Below are 9,228 nucleotides of genomic sequence, written 5' to 3'. Positions count from 1 at the left end.
TGGTTTCTGATGTTCAGCTTTGACATTAGAACACGTCAAGCATTCTCCTACATATCTCGTAATATCGACTTTCATACCCGGCCACTAAAAATGTTTCTTGAGGTCCTTGTACATCTTTCCCGCTCCGGGATGTATTGAGTATCTGGTTTTATGTGCTTCCCTAAGTACCATTTCTCTCACATCTCCAAACTTTGGTACCCAAATTCTTTCAGCTCTATAGCAGGTTCCGTCTTCTCGAATATTAAGGTGTTTCTCCGATCCTTTAGGTATTTCATTCTTCAAATTCCCTTCTTTTACAACACCCTGTTACGCCTCGTTTATTTGAGTAGTAAGGTTAGTGCGAATAATTATATTCATAGCTTTTACCCATATAGGTTCTCTGTCCTTTCTAATCAAAGCGTCGGCTACCACATTCGCCTTCCCAAGATGGTAACGAATTTCGAAATCGTAATCATTCAATAACTCAATCCACCTACGCTGCCTCATGTTCAGTTGTTTCTGATTAAATATGTGTTGGAGACTTTTGTGATCGGTATATATAATACTTTTGACCCCATATAAGTAGTGCCTCCAAGTCTTTAATGCAAAAACAACCGCGCCTAATTCCAAATCATGGTTCGTATAATTCTGCTCGTGAATCTTCAATTGTCTAGATGCATAAGCAATTACCTTCATTCGTTGCAATAATACACAACCGAGACCTTACTTTGAGGCGTCACAATATATCACAAAATCATCATTCCCTTCAGGCAATGACAATATAGGTGTCGTAGTTAACTTTTTCTTCAACAATTGAAACGCTTTTTCTTGTTCATCCTTCCATTCAAATTTCTTCCCTTTATGCGTTAATGCAGTCAAGGGTTTTGCTATTTTGGAGAAATCTTGGATGAATCTTCTGTAGTAACCAGTTAATCCTAAAAATTGGCGTATGTGCTTCGGAGTTTTCGGGGTTTCCCACTTTTCAACGGTTTCAATCTTTGCCGGATCCACCTGAATACCTTCTTTGTTCACTATGTGACCGAGGAATTGAACTTCTTCCAACCAAAATGCACACTTTTAAAACTTAGCGTACAGTTTTCTTTCCTCAACAACTCTAGCATTTTCTCAAATGTTCTTCGTGCTCTTGATCATTCTTTGAGTAGATAAGTATGTCATCGATGAAAACAATGACAAACTTGTCACGATATGGCCCACACACACGGTTCATAAGGTCCATGAACACAGCTGGTGCGTTAGTCAAACCAAATGGCATAACCATAAACTCGTAATGATCGTAACACGTCCTAAAAGTTGTTTTCGGAATATCATCCTCCTTCACCCGCATTTGATGATATCCAGAATGTAAATCGATCTTCGAATAAATCGACGAGCCTTGTAGTTGATCAAATAAGTCGTCGATTCTCGGTTGTGGATAACGGTTCTTGATGGTAAGTTTGTTCAACTCTCGGTAGTCGATACACAACCTGAATGTACCATCCTTCTTTTTGACAAACAAAACAGGAGCTTCCCATGGTGATGTACTTGGTCGAATGAAACCACGCTCTAAAAGTTCTTGTAATTGGCTTTGGAGTTCCTTTATTTCGCTGGGTGCGAGTCTGTATGGAGCACGAGCTATTGGTACGGCTCCTGGTACAAGATCTATTTAAAATTCAACGATCGGTGTGGAGGTAGTCCCGGTAATTCTTTCGGAAATACATCGGGAAATTCTTTTGCGACGGGAACATCATTGATGTTCTTTTCTTCGGTTTGTACTTTCTCGACATGTGCTAAAACAACATAGCAACCTTTTCTTATTAGCTTTTGCGCCTTCAAATTACTAATAAGATTTAGCTTCGCGTTGCTCTTTTCTCCGTATACCATTAAGGGTTTTCCTTTTTCCCGTACAATGCGAATTGCATTTTTGTAACGTACGATCTCTGCTCTCTCCTTTTTCAACCAGTCCATGCCAATTATCACATCAAAACTTCCTAACTCTACTGGTATCAAATCAATTTTAAATGTTTCGCAATCCAGTTTAATTTCTCGATTCTGACATATATTATCTGCTGTAATTAATTTACCGTTTGCTAATTCGAGTAAAAAATTATTATCCAAAGGCGTCAGTGGACAACTTAATTTAGCACAAAAATCTCTACTCATATAGCTTCTATCCGCACCCGAATCAAATAAAACATAAGCAGATGTATTGTCAATAAGAAATGTACCCGTAACAAGCTCCGGGTCTTCCTGCGCTTCTGCCGCATTAATATTGAAAACTCTTCTGCGGCCTTGCCCATTAGTATTCCCTTGGTTTGGGCAATTTCTAATAATGTGGTCCGATTTTCCACATTTATAACAAACTACGTCGGCATTATTTGTTCTGACATTATTTGTTTCTTTATTTTTGTTGTTCTTTGGTCCGTAAACCTCACATTTTGCCGCGCCATGACCACTTCTCTTACACTTGGTTCAAAATGTTGTGCAGAACACATTCGGATGGTACTCTGCACACCTGAAGCATGGTTGTTTCTGTTGTTTGTTGTTATTGCAATGGTTGTTGTTGCGATTGTTATCATTGTTGGGATGGTTGTTGTTGCAGTTGTTGTTGCGAAATTTGGTGCGATTGAAGTTGTGATTGCTGTGTTGATTATTAAAATTGCGACCCTTGTCACTGGTTTCTTCCCACTTTCTCTTGATTTGTTTCATGTTGGCTTCTTCGGCTGCCTGCTCTTTAATTCTTTCCTCAATCTGATTTATGAGTTTATGAGCCATTCGACTCGCCTTTTGTATGGAGGCGGGCTCGTGTGAACTTATATCTTCTTGGATCCTTTCTGGTAACCCTTTTACAAATGCGTCGATTTTCTCCTCTTCATCTTTGAACGCTCTTGGGCACAATAAACACAACTCCGTGAATCGTCATTCGTATGTGGTAATATCGAATCCTTGTGTTCGTAATCCCTTAAGCTCTACTTTGAGCTTATTGACCTCGTTTCTGGGACGATACTGCTCAGTCATCAAATGTTTGAATGCTGACCACAGTAGTGCGTACGCAACATCTTGTCCCACTTGCTCTAGATAGGTATTCCACCATGTTAACGCAGTACCTATGAAGGTATGCGTAGCGTACTTTACTTTGTCTTCTTCAATACACTTACTTATGGCAAACACCGATTCAACCTTTTTGGTCCACCGTTTTAATCCGATTGGACCCTCGGTTCCATCGAATTCCAGAGGTTTACAGGCAATGAATTCTTTGTAGGAGCATGCTACACGATTTCTTGTGGCGTTATTTGCATTGCTAGATTCAGAGTTATTGTTGTTGTTTTGCATTGCAGCCTGTACTGCGGCTATGTTTGTTGCAAGGAAAACACGGAAGTCTTCCTCGCTCATGTTCAAATTCTGACGAGACGTCGGTGCAATTTCCTTCAAAAATAGCCCAAAAGAATTAAGTTAATCATATAGAATATTAAGAGTAGTCAATAGTATTTCGTAGCATAATATGAACTTATTTATAAAAGCTTTTTCTTCATATTAGCATTCTATAGTTTTAATTTGGGTAGTACCTACCCGTTAAGTTCATACTTAGTAGCTAATATACAATTCAACTACTACAATTCTATATGAAAAACTGATTATAAAAATATTTCGCATTCAAACTTTTATACAATATTTTACAAACTTACAATACTGCTATTATACATATAGCATGAAATATAGCACACAATAACTTTGATACAAAATAGTTGTGACAATAATCCTAGTTAATACGCAAGTCGTTCAGTAAAGGCAATAAAAACACGTAATTCATAAGTCCAGAAACAAGTCATGCATTCTGGTCTTACTAATATTATTTCCCATCCTTGGTTATGTGGCAGATAACCATTGTGACCGTTAGCTAGGCAGCATGTTGTAACATCGTCAAAAGGACGAGGGTTTTGTAATGCCCAACAGCCCCGTAATAATCTAAAAACCTTGTTTCTCACCCCAACTACTGAATCCGTCACTTGTGGGAAGGTTTTATTTAAAAGTTGTAATCCGATGTTCTTTTTCTCACTTTGGTGAGAAGCGAACATCACTAACCCATAAGCATAACATGCTTCTTTATGTTGCATGTTAGAAGCTCTTTCTAACTCACGAAGTCCTACGTTGGGATATGTTGAGTCAAAATAGGTTCTTAACCGGTAGCATAAAATTGCATTTGGGTTCCCCGCATTTAGCGCTTTAAAGAAAACACGACGTAACTTACGGTGTTCCCAATGTGATATACCCCATCTTTAAAATGAAAGCCTTTTATAAACTAAGACATGCCTGGAACGTTCTTCAAATGCTCTACAAACTAATTTTGCCGTAAATAATTGTGCCAACGAATTCTGACCGACTTTAGACAAGATTTCATCAATCTTGTCCCCGGGTAGGTCTTCTAAAATTTTTGGTTATCTATCCTTAACGTCCAGTGTGTTTTTATACTGTAAAACAGACGAGAATTAGATTCGTAAAAGATAATTATCAAATAATATAAGCAATTTTTACATACAACATGAAAGTACAAGCACACTTATATTACATATATTACATCGCATGATTACAACTCTTTATTCCGACTCACTTGTTTCTTCTTCTTCGGACTTGGTTTGTTTCGCTAATTTCCTAGGGATATATGGTGCTCCCCTAATATAGAGTTTTCACACGACCATTACATAATGGTTTACAATAATATTACACATCAATATATGCCTTCGAATGCAGTTTTTAAACAATATTATACAAGCATGGACTCCAAATCTTGTCCTTAATTTAGTATACAACAGCGGAAGCTCTTAACAATCACCTGAAAATAAACATGCTTAAAACGTCAACAGAAAAATGTTGTTGAGTTATAGGTTTAACCTATATATTTATCAAATTGTAATAATAGACCACAAGATTTCATTTCTCATAAATACACATCTCGTATCAGGCATTTCGCAAAATGCATAGAGATAAAAATCATTCATATGGTGAACACCTGGTAACCGACCTTAACAAGATGCATATAGAATATCCCCTATCATTTCGGGACTCCCTTCGGACATGATAAATTCGAAGTACTAAAGCACCCGGTACTTTGGATGGGGTTTGTTGAGCCCAATAGATCTATCTTTAGGATTCGCGTCAATTAGGGTGTCTGTTCCCTAATTCTTAGATTGCCAGACTAAAAAGGGGCATATTCGGTTTAATAATTCAACCATAGAATGTAGTTTCATGTACTTGTGTCTATTTTGTAAAACATTTATAAAACTGCATGTATTCTCATCCCAAAAATATTAGATTTAAAAAGTGGAACTATAACTCACTTTCACAGATTTTTTCTTTGTTGGAAATAAGACTTGGCCACTGGTCGATTTACTAACCTATAATAAATATATACATATATATATATCAAAGTATGATTGAAATATATTCACAACATTTTTTATTACATTTTAATGATTTAAGTTTATTAAGTTAGCGGTCCAACGTTAGTAATCTACAACTAGTTGTCCACAGTTAGATGTACAGAAATAAATCAATATATATTATCTCGAATCAATCCACGACCCAGTGTATACAAGTCTCAGGCTAGATCACAACTCAAAGTATATGTATTATTTTGGAATCAACCTCAACCATGTATAGCTAACTCAAGCATTACTGCATATAGAGTGTCTATGGTTTTTCCAAATAATATATATAGATGGGTCGATATGATATGTCAAAACATTGTATACGTGTCTATGGTATCCCAAGATTACATAATATATGTAAGAATACATGTATAATACAATATAAGTTAGTTAAGTTATGGTTAGTCAAGATTTGTTACAAAATTTTCGTAGCTAAAACTAGCAAATTTATCCAATATTGTTTTACCCGTCATTTATTCGTTTCAAATCCGTTTTGAGTGATTCAAGTTGCTATGGTTTCATAATGAACTGAAATTTATGAAATTAAACATAAAAAGTATAAGTTTATAGTCGGAAATATAGGTTACAAGTCATTTTTTAAAGAGGTAGTCATTTCCGTCGAAAAACGACATCTTGATGACCATTTTGAAAAACATACTTCAACTTTGTGTTTAACCATGATTTTTGGATATAGTATCATATTCATATGAAATATCATTTTTCCAGAAAAAAACTTCCAATTCAAAGATTAAGATAGTTTTTATTTTTCTAACCCAAAACAGCCCCCAGTTTCACTACGACGGCGTATGTCCGGTTTTACGGTGTTCTTCGTGTTTCCAGGTTTTAAATCATTAAGTTAGCATATAATATAGATATAGAACACGTGTTTAGTTGATTTTAAAAGTCAAGTTAGAAGGATTAACTTTTTTTTGCGAACAAGTTTAGAATTAACTAAACTATGTTCTAGTGATTACATGTTCAAATCTTCGAATAAGATAGTTTTATATATATGAATCGGATGATGTTATGAACATCATTACTACCTCAAGTTTAGTAGGTAAACCTATTGGAAGTGACAAAAATTTATCTAGCTTCAAAGGATTATTGGATGGCTTGAAAGTTCTTGAAGTAGAATCATGACACGAAAACAAGTTCAAGTAAGATTTCCACTCGAAATAAGATTGTTATAGTTATAGAAATTGAATCAAAGTTTGAATATGAGTATTACCTTGTATTATAAAGATATCTTACAGTAAATAAGAAAGATTTCTTGAGGTTGGATGATCACTTGAAATGGATTTGCAAGATTGGAAGTAAGCTAGTAAACTTGAAAGTGTTATTGAAGTGTTCTTGAGTAGTTGTTTTGTAGGTTGATCAAAGGTTGGTTTTAGGAACTAGATTGATGTAGATTTTATTGAATACGATGAAGAACACTTAGAACATCATCATAGAATAAGAGATAGATCAAATGGATGAAAGAAAATTGAAAAATGCAAGTGTGTGTGATGGTACATAAAAACGTGTATATGCATGTGTTTATATGCAAATTGTAGTTTGATTTTTAGTGCAATTATTATCCCTAATGGCCAACTTGATCAATCATCCATGCTAGAGAACAAAATTAGCTGATTAGGAGTCTGATTTTGATGTTTTTCTATTGGTATATACCAATAGTAAATACATCTAGAAGCGAGTAATAATACGGTTGCATACGAGTGGAATTATTGATGAAAATGAACGAGAATATAATTATAAGCATTTTTGTTAAGTAGAAGTACTTTGATATATGTCATGAAGTCTTCCAAAAGTGTATTAATACATCTTAATACACTACATGTATATACATTTAACTGAGTCGTTAAGTCATCGTTAGTCGTTATATGTAAGTGTTGTTTCGGAACCTTTAAGTTAACGATCTTGTTAAATGTAATTGATCCATTGTTATTACACTTAAATGAGATGTTAAATTGTTATGTTTACATGTTAACATGGTGTATTAATATATCTTAATATCATATATATATATATATGTGTAAAATACTATTACAACGATAATCGTTACATATATGTATTGTTTCGAAATTCTTAAGTTAGTAGTCTCATTTTACTCGTGTAGTTCATTGTTAATACGCTTAATGATATATGTAATTATCATTTCATGATGTTAAACATAGTGTATTAATATCTTAACGTGATACATATGTATTTAGTAAGACGTTGGTGTAACGATAGCCGTTATATATATCGTTTCGCGTTTCTTAATTCACTACTTTCATTTTATGTATATAACTCATTGTTAATGTACTTGGTGAGATACTTACTCATCATAATATCATGTTATATATATATATATATATATATATATATATATATATATATATATATATATATATATATATATATATATATATATATATATATATATATATATATATATATATATATCATGTTTTATTTACAAGTTTTAACGTTCGTAAATCGCCGGTCAACTTGGGTGGTCAATTGTCTACATGAAACTCATTTCAATTAATCAAGTCTTAACAAGTTTGATTGCTTAACATGTTGAAAACATTTAATCATGCAAATATAGTTTTAATTTAATATATAATCATAGAAAAAGTTCGGGTCACTACAGTTCTTGAGCACACTAATGTGTCGGGTGGGTTGGTTAGGCGAAGATATATATAAGACTCGCCGAAAACTGATTCCCGGGGCTCAAGTTATGATCCGATGAACTTTTAATTAAAACTTATGGTTATTAAATAAGACTTATGATATAAATAATGAATTTCATTATTAATAAATTACTTATGATATAAAAAGTAATTATTCTAATTTAAGAATTATGATATATATATATTTATTATATCATTTATTAACTAATTATGATTTAATTAAACTTTTAATTAAACTTATGATTAATAATACTTTTATTATTAATGAAAAATACTTATGGTAAGTATTAAACTTATATTGTTAGATTATTATAATAGTACTTATAATAAGGATTAATTAATTATTTAATTATTATAAGGCTTAGTTATTATTTAATTATAATTTAATTATTAAATACTTATGGTTCTATAATTACAATTAGAAACTTATGATATGATTAATAATTCATTATTAATTAATAATACTTATGACATGATTAAAATTTATTATTAATTAACAATACTTAAATTATGATTAATATTTAATTACTTAATTAAATACTTATGTTATATTAATTATATCATTTAAACTTATGTTAACTTTAATAATTCATTTTAATTTAATTAAACTTATGATATGACATAATTATACATATTTGACTTTAATTAACATTATAACTTATATTATTATTATAACTTATACTTTTAAAATTAATGTTGACTATGTTTGACCAAGGTTGACTTTTGAGTTGACTTTCGGTTGACTTTGACTTTCAGTTGACTTGTGTTGACTTTCTAATTAAGGAAACTTTCCTAACTTAATAACTTTCTAAAAATAGAAACTTTCTAAATTTGGAAACTTTCCAAAAATAGAAACTTTCCTAAAATAGAAACTTTCCAAAAATGGAAACCTGCTAAAAATAGAAACTTTCTAAAAATAGAAAGTGTGTGTCCGTACGCTGTTCTGATCAAACCGATGCATGTTGAGTATTGTTCTATGTATACTTGCAACATGTACCATAGCTATCATACTAAGACTTGACCTAAGTTTGTTATTTATATCGACCTGCTTTATTTATAGGTCGGCGTTGTGATCATTCCTGATCACTTTACTTCGTTTGCTGTTCGCATTTTTGTGTGGTTACTTCAATTGCTTTAAGGTGAGTTATAGT

The sequence above is a fragment of the Rutidosis leptorrhynchoides genome, chromosome 2, assembly GCF_046630445.1.
Source record: "Rutidosis leptorrhynchoides isolate AG116_Rl617_1_P2 chromosome 2, CSIRO_AGI_Rlap_v1, whole genome shotgun sequence".
NCBI classification, from domain to species: Eukaryota; Viridiplantae; Streptophyta; class Magnoliopsida; order Asterales; family Asteraceae; genus Rutidosis; species Rutidosis leptorrhynchoides.
Note: the sequence above shows the minus strand (reverse complement) of the source record.